This window comes from Petaurus breviceps, unplaced genomic scaffold (assembly GCF_028583685.1).
Source record: "Petaurus breviceps papuanus isolate PSGF00001 unplaced genomic scaffold, PetGlider_PUasm1.0 174, whole genome shotgun sequence".
In the NCBI taxonomy this organism is placed as follows: Eukaryota; Metazoa; Chordata; class Mammalia; order Diprotodontia; family Petauridae; genus Petaurus; species Petaurus breviceps.
The window spans coordinates 18,779,685-18,788,912 of record NW_027185761.1 but is presented as its reverse complement, the minus strand read 5'-3'; the positions used below and the strand labels follow the sequence as shown (position 1 = coordinate 18,788,912).

The 9,228-nt window shown below is 39.3% G+C and overlaps 1 long non-coding RNA gene across 1 annotated transcript in view; it reads right to left on the bottom strand.

Moving 5' to 3' along the window:
- The window catches only part of LOC138158006 (uncharacterized), a 292,753-nt gene that overhangs the window by 25,178 nt on the left and 258,347 nt on the right, over nt 1-9,228 (bottom strand). The window lies entirely within an intron of this gene.

Here is a 9,228-nt window from a genome sequence, read left to right as displayed (position 1 = left end):
AAGAAAGAAAGAAAGAAAGAAAGAAAGAAAGAAAGAAAGAAAGAAAGAAAGAAGAGGTCTTTTGTTATGAACTCTCTCTACACTCCTTCATTTCATCTTAAAACCCTTTGACATCACCCTCCCTTGACCCTCACTCTCTCCTTTCTTCCAACTTTTGATAATAAGGTGGTTCTCCTTGCCAAACTTCTCTATGTGCATCCTTCATTCCATCCCCTCCTGTCTTCTTCATCAGATTGGATTCCCCATCGTTGCCTCTGCCACCTTCAATCTCTCCCCACCTATGGATTCCTTCTTGCCACCTAAAAAGGTACCTGTGTTTCCACCCATACTTAAAATGTTTTCAGTAGACCCTATCATCCCCCCAAGCCATTGTCCTGCATTTATCTCTCTTTCCTTTCTCAGCCAAACTCCTAGGAAAAAATGAATCTCTTCATTTTCCTTAGTGACACTCCTTTCTCCTGCTCACTTCTCAATCCTTTGCAGTTTGCCTTCTGCCTAACTATTCAACTGAAAGTGACCACTTCAAAGTTACCGATGATCTCTGAATTGCCAAATCTTTGAATTTTTTCCTCAGTCCTCCTTCAATTCCTCTGTTGTGGCATCTCAAAAATTCTCCTTTTACACTGCCCCCATCCTGATGCAGGCCCTCATCACCTCACACCTGAACATTACAAGAACTCCTGGTGGGTTTTCCTGCCTCAGAACTTTTCTCACTTCAGTTCATCCTCCACTCAGCTGTTGAACTAATCTTCCTAAGGCAGAAGGCATGACCATATCCCCCACCCTCTACCTGTATTCAGTAAACTCCAGTGGCTCCCTATTCCCTCCAGAATCAATTATAAAATCTCTATTGGTTTTTAAAGCTCTTTACCATCTGGATCCTTCCCTCCTTTCCAGTCTTCTTATGTTTTATTCCCCATCATGTACTCTGCCACTCAGGAACACTGGCTTCCTTGCTGTTTCTCTCACAAGAGACTCTGTCTCCTGACTGGGCATTTCCTCTGGCTGTCCTCCTCTCCTTCCTCCTCTCTACCTCCTGGCTTATTCAATTCTCAGCTAATGACCTGCCTTCTGTGAGAAGTCTTTTCCAGTCTTCCTTAATCTTATTACTTTCCCTCTGAGACTATCCTTAACAGAACTGTTGTGCTGTTTCCCTCATTAGACTCCTAGAGCTCTTACTTAGAAGAGGTGAAAGAGTTTATGCAGTGGAGGGGAACATGGGAGGTCGGATGGGGGGTGGACAATGCTTGAACCTTACTCTCACTGGAATTGGCTCAAAGAAAGAATAATACATACACTCAGTTAGTTGGAGATATCTATCTTACCCTAAAAGATAAGAGAAGAAGGAGGCTGGTAGAAGAGAGGGTGGATTGGAGGAGGTAAAAACCATAAGTAAAACACTTCTCAGGAGGGATAGGGTGAGAGAGAAGGATAAAAAGGAGAAAAAATAGAATGAAGGGAAATACACAGTAATCATAAATGTGAAAAAAAATTTATAGCCAGTGTTTCTGATAAAGGCCTCACTTCTCAAATATAGAGAGAACTGAATCAAATTTCTAAAAATACAAGTCATTCCCCAATTGATAAATGGTCAAAGGATATGAACAGGCAATTTTCAGATAAAGAAATCAAAGCTATCTATAGTCATATGAAAATATACTCTAAATCTCTATTCATTAGAGAAATGGAAATTTAAAACAACTTTGTGGTGACATCTCACACATATCATATTGGCTAAGATAACTGAAATATGCTCTTATTTTCCCAAGTAGAGATAGTCCTAGTTTGCTTTCTAGAACCACGAAGAGCAAGTCTGTTCTCTCCGTTGTATGACAAACCTTCAGATATTTGAAGGTAGTAATGAAAATGATAAATATTAGAGGAGATTTGGGAAAACTGGGACACTAATGCACTGTTCATGGAGTTGTGAACTGATCCAATCATTCTAGAGAGCAATTTGGAACTACACTGTAAAAGCTACCATGCCCTTTGATCCAGAAAAAGGTGGGGGAGGAGGGAAATAATCTATATGTACAAAAATATTTATGGCAACTCTTTTTGTGGCAGCAAAGAATTGGAAGATGAGGGGAAGCACATCAGTTGGGGAATGGTGCTGTGATATATGAATGTAATGGAATACCATTGGGCTGTAAGAAATGAGGAGCAGGAAAAACCTGGGAAGACTTACATTAACTGATGCAAGGGATGAAAGAACTGTGCCTTGTGCAGAGTAACAGCAATATTGTATGATGATCAACTGTAAATGACTTGGCTCTTCTCAGAAATACAATGATCCAAGACAATTCCTAAGGACTCACCAGGAACATGACTAATATGGAAATAACATGATGGCACATGTACAACAATCTATATCAAATTGCTTGCCTTCTCAATTGGGAGAGGGAGAGAGTTTGGAGCGCAAAATTTTAAAAAATGAATGTTGAAAATTATTTTACGTGTAATTGGAAAAAATAAGATACTATAAAAATGCTAATCAGTTGATCAATTGGTTCTTCTAAGGTAGGTAGGTGGTAGAGTGGACAGAATGCTGAATTTGGAGTCAGAAAGATCTGAGTTCCAATCCTGCCTTAGATTCTTATTAGTTATGTGACCCTGGACAAGTCCTAAGCCTCTGCCTCCTTCAGTTTCCTCATGTGTAAATTGGAGATGATAATAGCAGCTATCTTACAGGGTTACTGTGAAGATTAAATGAATGACCTATATGAAGTGCTTTATGAGCCTTAAGGCACTATACAAATATTAGCCATTAATATTATTGTCATTATCTGCAACACCCAACACCTTTGACTATTAATTCTTCTTCTGGATTGTCTCTCTTCTTTTGATTTTCATGGAACTCCTCTCTTTTAGTTCTCCCTTACCTGTCTGACAGCTGCATTTCACTTCTTTTGCTGACTCATCATTCATATCATGGCCCTTAAATGTGGGTGTTCCCTTGGGCTCCATATTGGACTGGTCTTTTCTTTCTACACTTATTAAGTCCCATGGGTTTAATTATTATCTCCCTGCATATGACTTCCAAATATCCAGCCTGTCTCTCCCTTGAATGTCAATCTGATAGTAACTGTCTATTTAGACATTTCCAGTTGGATATGCCATAAAGATCTCAAACTCATCATGTCTCAAATAGAATTAATTTTCTTTAAGGGAAGATTTGACCATGCTATTTCCCTACTTGATAAACTCCAGTGGCTCTCTAGGAAACAAGGAAGGAAACAAGCATTTATTAATCACTTATTAAGTGGTATGCACTGTGCCAAGTGCTGGGGGAATAAACCCAAGCAAAAAAGAGACAATCTCTGCTTTCAGAGAGCATACCTTTTAATGGAGGAATCCAAAAGGGACCTGAAAAAAGGGGGCTAGGAGTGTTTGGATAAAGAAGAAGGCAGGTACCTAGCTTGAGAGGGCTAATTGTTCGATTTCCAGTGTCCGCATTTAAGACTTGGAAATCAACAAAGGCTACAAATCAGGTTTTGGTTTGTTGTTTTGTTAATTGTCTTGATTTGAGAAAGTGATACAGAAAATGTTAACAATACAAATTAAACTTATAAGTATTTTGTGGGTACGTTTTGGAGTTTTTTTAGAGCAAATTGTTAATTAAGCATTTACCTGCACACTTCTGGGGAGAAGAGATTAAAAATATACAATCAGCTCTTCAGCTTTTAATTCTTTTTATTTTGAATTTAATGGACACCAAAAAAGAGAACAGTTCTATATGGTTTCTGCTTTGTAGTATAGTCGAGAGTGGGTACTGCCATCCCCACCTTCTTCACATTTTTTCCCATTATTTGTCTTGATAATCTTGACCTTTTGTTCTTCCAGGTGAACTTTGTTGTTATTTTTTTCTAACTCTAAAATGTTCTTTTTGTAGCTTTATTTATATGACATTAAATAAAAAGTTAATTCATGTAATTTTATTATATTCTTGTTATATATCACATATAAATCACCCCTACAGTATTCTTGACAGGTGGTCATTCAGTCTTGGCTTGAGTCTCCTGTAATGGGGAACTCATTATCTTAAGATTCAATTTATTCATGCAATTTTGGATAGCTCTGATTGTTAGGAAATTCTGACTTTAATCAAACTGAAATATGCTATCATTTTCCCAAGTAGAGATAGTCCTAATTTTGCTTTCTAGAACCACAAAAAGCAAGTCTGTTCTCTCTGATGTATAACAAACCTTTAGGTATTTGAAGGTAGTAATCACAACACACCTCACTAATTTCTCTTCTCTAAGTAGATAGTCCCAATGCCCTCTATCATTTCCTGTGAACAGTTTCCAGATGCCTCAGACACTATCTAGTTTATTTGTAGTACTTTTAGACAAAGGATTACTCTCAAATAGTGGAATTATAGGATGGTGGGTGAGATAATTTGAAGTAGGGAGCCCTCCCCTTAGCCTTTGAGATGATGGTGGTGATGATGATGATGAAGAGGAGAAGGAAGATAGTAATAAATGTTTCGACTAAAAGCACTTTAAGATTTACAAAGTGCTTTCATGTCCCCTATGAAATTTGTAATGTGTTATTGTCAGTCTGAAGTTAATTGATAAGGGATCTAGGACTTTTAGAGGTTAATAGAATCATAGCTCTAGACCTGAAAGGGATTTAAAAGCGATCTAGTTCAATTTCCATCATTTTATAGGTGAGGAAATTAACACCCCAGGGAGGTTTAACTTAACACATAGTAGGAGCTTAATAAATGCTTATTGACTATTGACTTGCTCATAAATATGCAGCTACTTAGTGTCTGTCTGAGGCAGAATTCAAATCCACATCTCACTGACTCCTTATGACACATGGCATCCCATACCATATAAATGGATAGCTATTTCACCTGCTCCCTAAAAGTTAACTTGGATTTTAAGTATTTAGTTGTCTGGCTTTGCAACCCATTCAGAGGGATCTTTGAGTTAATGAATGAGTGGAATCACCAAGGAGCTTTGTATGTTCTCCAAGCAGGCTGTGTGAATTGGGTCATTTACTGGCAGACTATGATATTATTTGGAAAGGGCATCTCATTTCCTGAAAATCTAAGCAAGGCTTCCTTGGGGAGGGAGTCTCTCGGAGACTGCTCAGAACAAATCCAGAGATTATGGAAATTGCTGAGTGTGGGTATCTGGGTGAGTTTACAAAATACTGGTAGGGTTTGTGCCCATGGGTCAGTAGAAAAAAGACTTAGTTTAAAAGAACATCCAGTCCTACAGCTTTATTTTATGGAGGAAGAAATTTGGTTTCAGAGAGGGGATATGATATGCCTAAGAAGATTGCCCCGCCTAGTAAGCAGGCATCTCTCTGTGTGGTGTTATGTGAGGGAAAGCTCCTCTCCTTCCGAGTATTTCTCCTACAGGATACCTGAAAGTCCGTAGGGTGGCTATTTTCCCTTCTGCACAAAGTTACCTAAAGCCACCCCTTCCTACAGGTGCTTATCTACAGGGGATTGCCATAAGTAGGAAGGGCTCCCTTAGGCAATACTTCAGAGGAGGGAACATTTCTCTGGCACATCTCCAGCTCTCATTTCAACAACCCTTATCCCACTTTCAGCACACCACATCCACTCCCTGGGGCATCCTGTGAACCTTTCCATCCCTACTCCCACAGAGCAATGCTCAGTGAGGTATTTGGGATCTCATAGAACCTCAGAATTCTGGCCTCTAGGAGCTGGAAGGGACCTTCAAGGTCATCTCCTCCAAATTCCCACCCAGTACAAGAATGTCCAAGCAGGTGGTCTGACTCTGAACCTACTACCTTCCCTTCCAAATGTGATATTTCATGAATTTGAACCATCTGAGAAGCCTCAGACCAGGGTTAAATTAGAGGACCTGACTTCTGGCTATGTTCTTCTCTAAGTTAATACTTGAAACCAGGAGTCAGGTGCTGTGGCTCCTGGCTCCATCCTGAGTATTTCCAAATAGCTCAGATTCATGGAATGTCACATTTGGAAGGGAAGGCTCCTTAGAGGTCAACCTCCCACCCATTGCCAGCACCCTCATCATCATTCCTGACAGGTGGTCATCCAGGGATTACATTTCTCCTCACCCTCCTGACAGGTGGTCATCCAGGGATTACATTTCTCCTCACCCTTCCCTTCCCTCCCTTTCCCCATGTCTTTTCAGTGATATAACTGAAACAGTGATTGATTTGGAGTTAAAAGACCCAAGTTCCCATTCAAAGACCAACATGGGTATTGTCTTTTGGCCTCAGTTTCTTCATCTGTAAGATGAGGGAGTTGTTAATGAATATTACTGTGTTATAGGAGATAATATGAAGAATACAGAAAAATATAGGAAGACTGATGAGTGGATATGAACTAAATTGAGTGTAATCAAGAAAACAATATGCATGATAAATACAATGTAAAGCAACGAAAAGTAAGCAAAAAATTGAAAGCTGTGAAATTATAGAGCAAACAGCATCAAAGAAGAGATTCCAGAGCACATCTCTTTCCTTTCTTTGCAGAGGTGGGGGACTATAGGTGTAGAACACTACATACAATGTTGAACTTGGTCAACAATTTGGTTAACTTAATCTGCTCTTCCCTTTCTTTTAAAGATTCTTTGTTGGGAGCAATCAAACAGTAAACATTTATTTATTTAGTGGCCACTATGTGCCAGGCATTGTGCTAAACGCTGGGGATACAAAAATAGGCAAGAGAGTCCCTGCCCTCTAGGAGCTTACAATCTAAAGGGAGGACAATATGCAAAAAAATACAGGCAAAGCAAATGATATGCAAAATAAATAGGAGATGATGAACAGAGGGGAGGCATGGGAATTAAGAGGGGGTGGGGAAGGCTTCCTGGGATTTTAGTTGGTACTTAAAGGAAGCCAGGAAGGTCAGTCATCCAAGGGGAAGAGGGAAAGCTTCCCAGGCACAGGGAACAGCCAAAGAAAATGCCCCAAACCATTAGACATAGAGTCTTGTTTGTGGAACAGCCAGAGGCCAGTGTCACCGACAGATGACTCCAACAACTGCTATCAGTATATGTATATTTTAAGTTATGGAGTTGGACTAAGTAACCTCTAAGATACCTTCCAGCTCTAATCCCTCAGTTCCTTAGGAAACTCTTCAATACTCTTAATTTTCAGAGAATGTGCGATCTTCATTGGTAGGGGAAGTCCTTCATAAGGAGCTCTCTATGCTGATGAAATCAAAGGCCTGCTACAACCAACAGTCAATACCTCTAAGCATGTTTGCTGTTTAACAGGGTGTATACAGTACCAAAATCCAGTGAGCAGTGTTCCTGGCTTCAATGCAATTAGCAAATATCTGAGAATCAAAGTGTTTTTGTTGTTGTTGTTTTGGGAAGGGGGAAGTCAAGGCAATTGGGCTAAGTGACTTGCCCAAGGTCACACAGCTACTAAGTGTGTCAAGTGTCTGAGACAGCATTTGAACTCAGGTCCTCCTAAATCTAGGGCCGGTGTTCTATTCACTGTGCCACCTAGCTACCTCCAGAATGTCTTTTTTAAAAACCTTCTCATTGTCAGTAATTAAATTCTTCTGTTTAAATTCTGTTCAGTACATTCTCCACAATGCTGGTGGTCACCCTGGGTGACCATTTGTCTCCATGTTCTACATTTTGCTTGATGTCAATAGTCAGCAGATAGAATGCGGTTGTATCTGTCTTAAGAGTCCTATGGAATCTTAACATTTGAATGGAAGACTTTTTGTTTGAGGAGAAACTTTGAGGTTCTGCTTTGTTCTGCTGGGTCAAATTACTTTAAAAATTTCTTTTTAAATAAACAATAAGATCTTATACTCTCTATGCTTCTGAGTCAAGTATATGATGGTAAAGATGAGCCTGCTATAGAAAATCATCAGCTAAAAACTTGTCCATTCCTTTACCATCATTTTATCAAAGATACCCTCAATGGGCATTAGACCATTCTCAAAAATTTTCTACTGCTGATAACTCAAGGACCAACCATTGATGTCCTTTTGGTTGCTTTGAGGAAGGTGGGGAGGGAGAAATTCAATCTTGTCTTTTCTATTCTTTCAGAAGAACCTCCCTCTTTTTTAAAATCCTGACAGTCAAACACTGAGTAACTTTAAAATGGTTTTCCCTTAGGGATGTGTTTCTCCTGCATGTATTTGGTTAAAACCAGAACTTCATGTTTGGAGGGACAATTACCTCTATTTATATAGTACACCAGAGACGATGGTGGCAGAATCTAAACTGGCATTTCCATTATCTTCACTGATGAGATCACTGTAAACATGGTAGCAGATTGGTTCCATTTCACTTCCACAAATGTTCTCCATATGACTCGGATTAGTGTGATCTCATACCAAGCTCTCTGCAGACTTATTTTCTCAATTTTTTTTTCATTGCAGTGGGAAGAGGCATTAGTCATAATCTTCTGTCATCCTCCTCTGCAACATTTTTCAAATGAGCTTGTGCTCCAAACCAATGCTGCCCTTGGTTACCACATCTCTCTACTCAGCAACCAGATTGAGTGTTTTCTGGAGAAGGCAGATTCTGGGCTCCCTTTGCCACCCCGATGTGGTGATTGCTTTGCAAGAGTCAAGGTTCTTCAATAAATGAGGCCAGAGTCAATGTCCTGACGTTGTTCATTTCACATTTTCGGAGTCAACAACTTGTTTGAATAAGTTAGGTTGGAGCTGCTATAATTAAACACTGTATCTTCTTGTGCTTATTCTTTCTTGTAATTGGCACTTCCTTTGACCTTGCTCTAACTCATCACTGATTAGTCAGCACACAGACAGCTGATTCTGAAATGACTTGTTATATCTGTAACCACTCACTCCATGCCTGGTAAAATATAGCCCTTTCATTTTTTTTTTATCAGTCTTCCTATATTTTCTGGCCCTCTTTTTGAAAAATGTATTCATAATATGGAATCCTATAGCTTCTGGACATCCTACAAGCATTTTACCTCCCTCCATTCTTTGATCTTGAATGAGTTTGATAAAAGGAATATTCTAGGAAAATTGCTTTGACAGCATTGTGCTAAAAGGATTGGTAGGCATAGGGTAAATAGAGGGTGGATGCTAGAGGTACCCTTTAGTTCAGACACAGGTGATGTTAAGTACTTGGACTAGAGTGGTGAGAGAAAGAATAGGGGAAAAAAACCTTCAAAATCTGGCTAATTGTTATCATTATTATAACACTTAAAAACATTTTAAGATTCACCAGCATAACGGAGTGGGAAAATGGACTAAATGAAAAGAGAACTTGTTTCAAC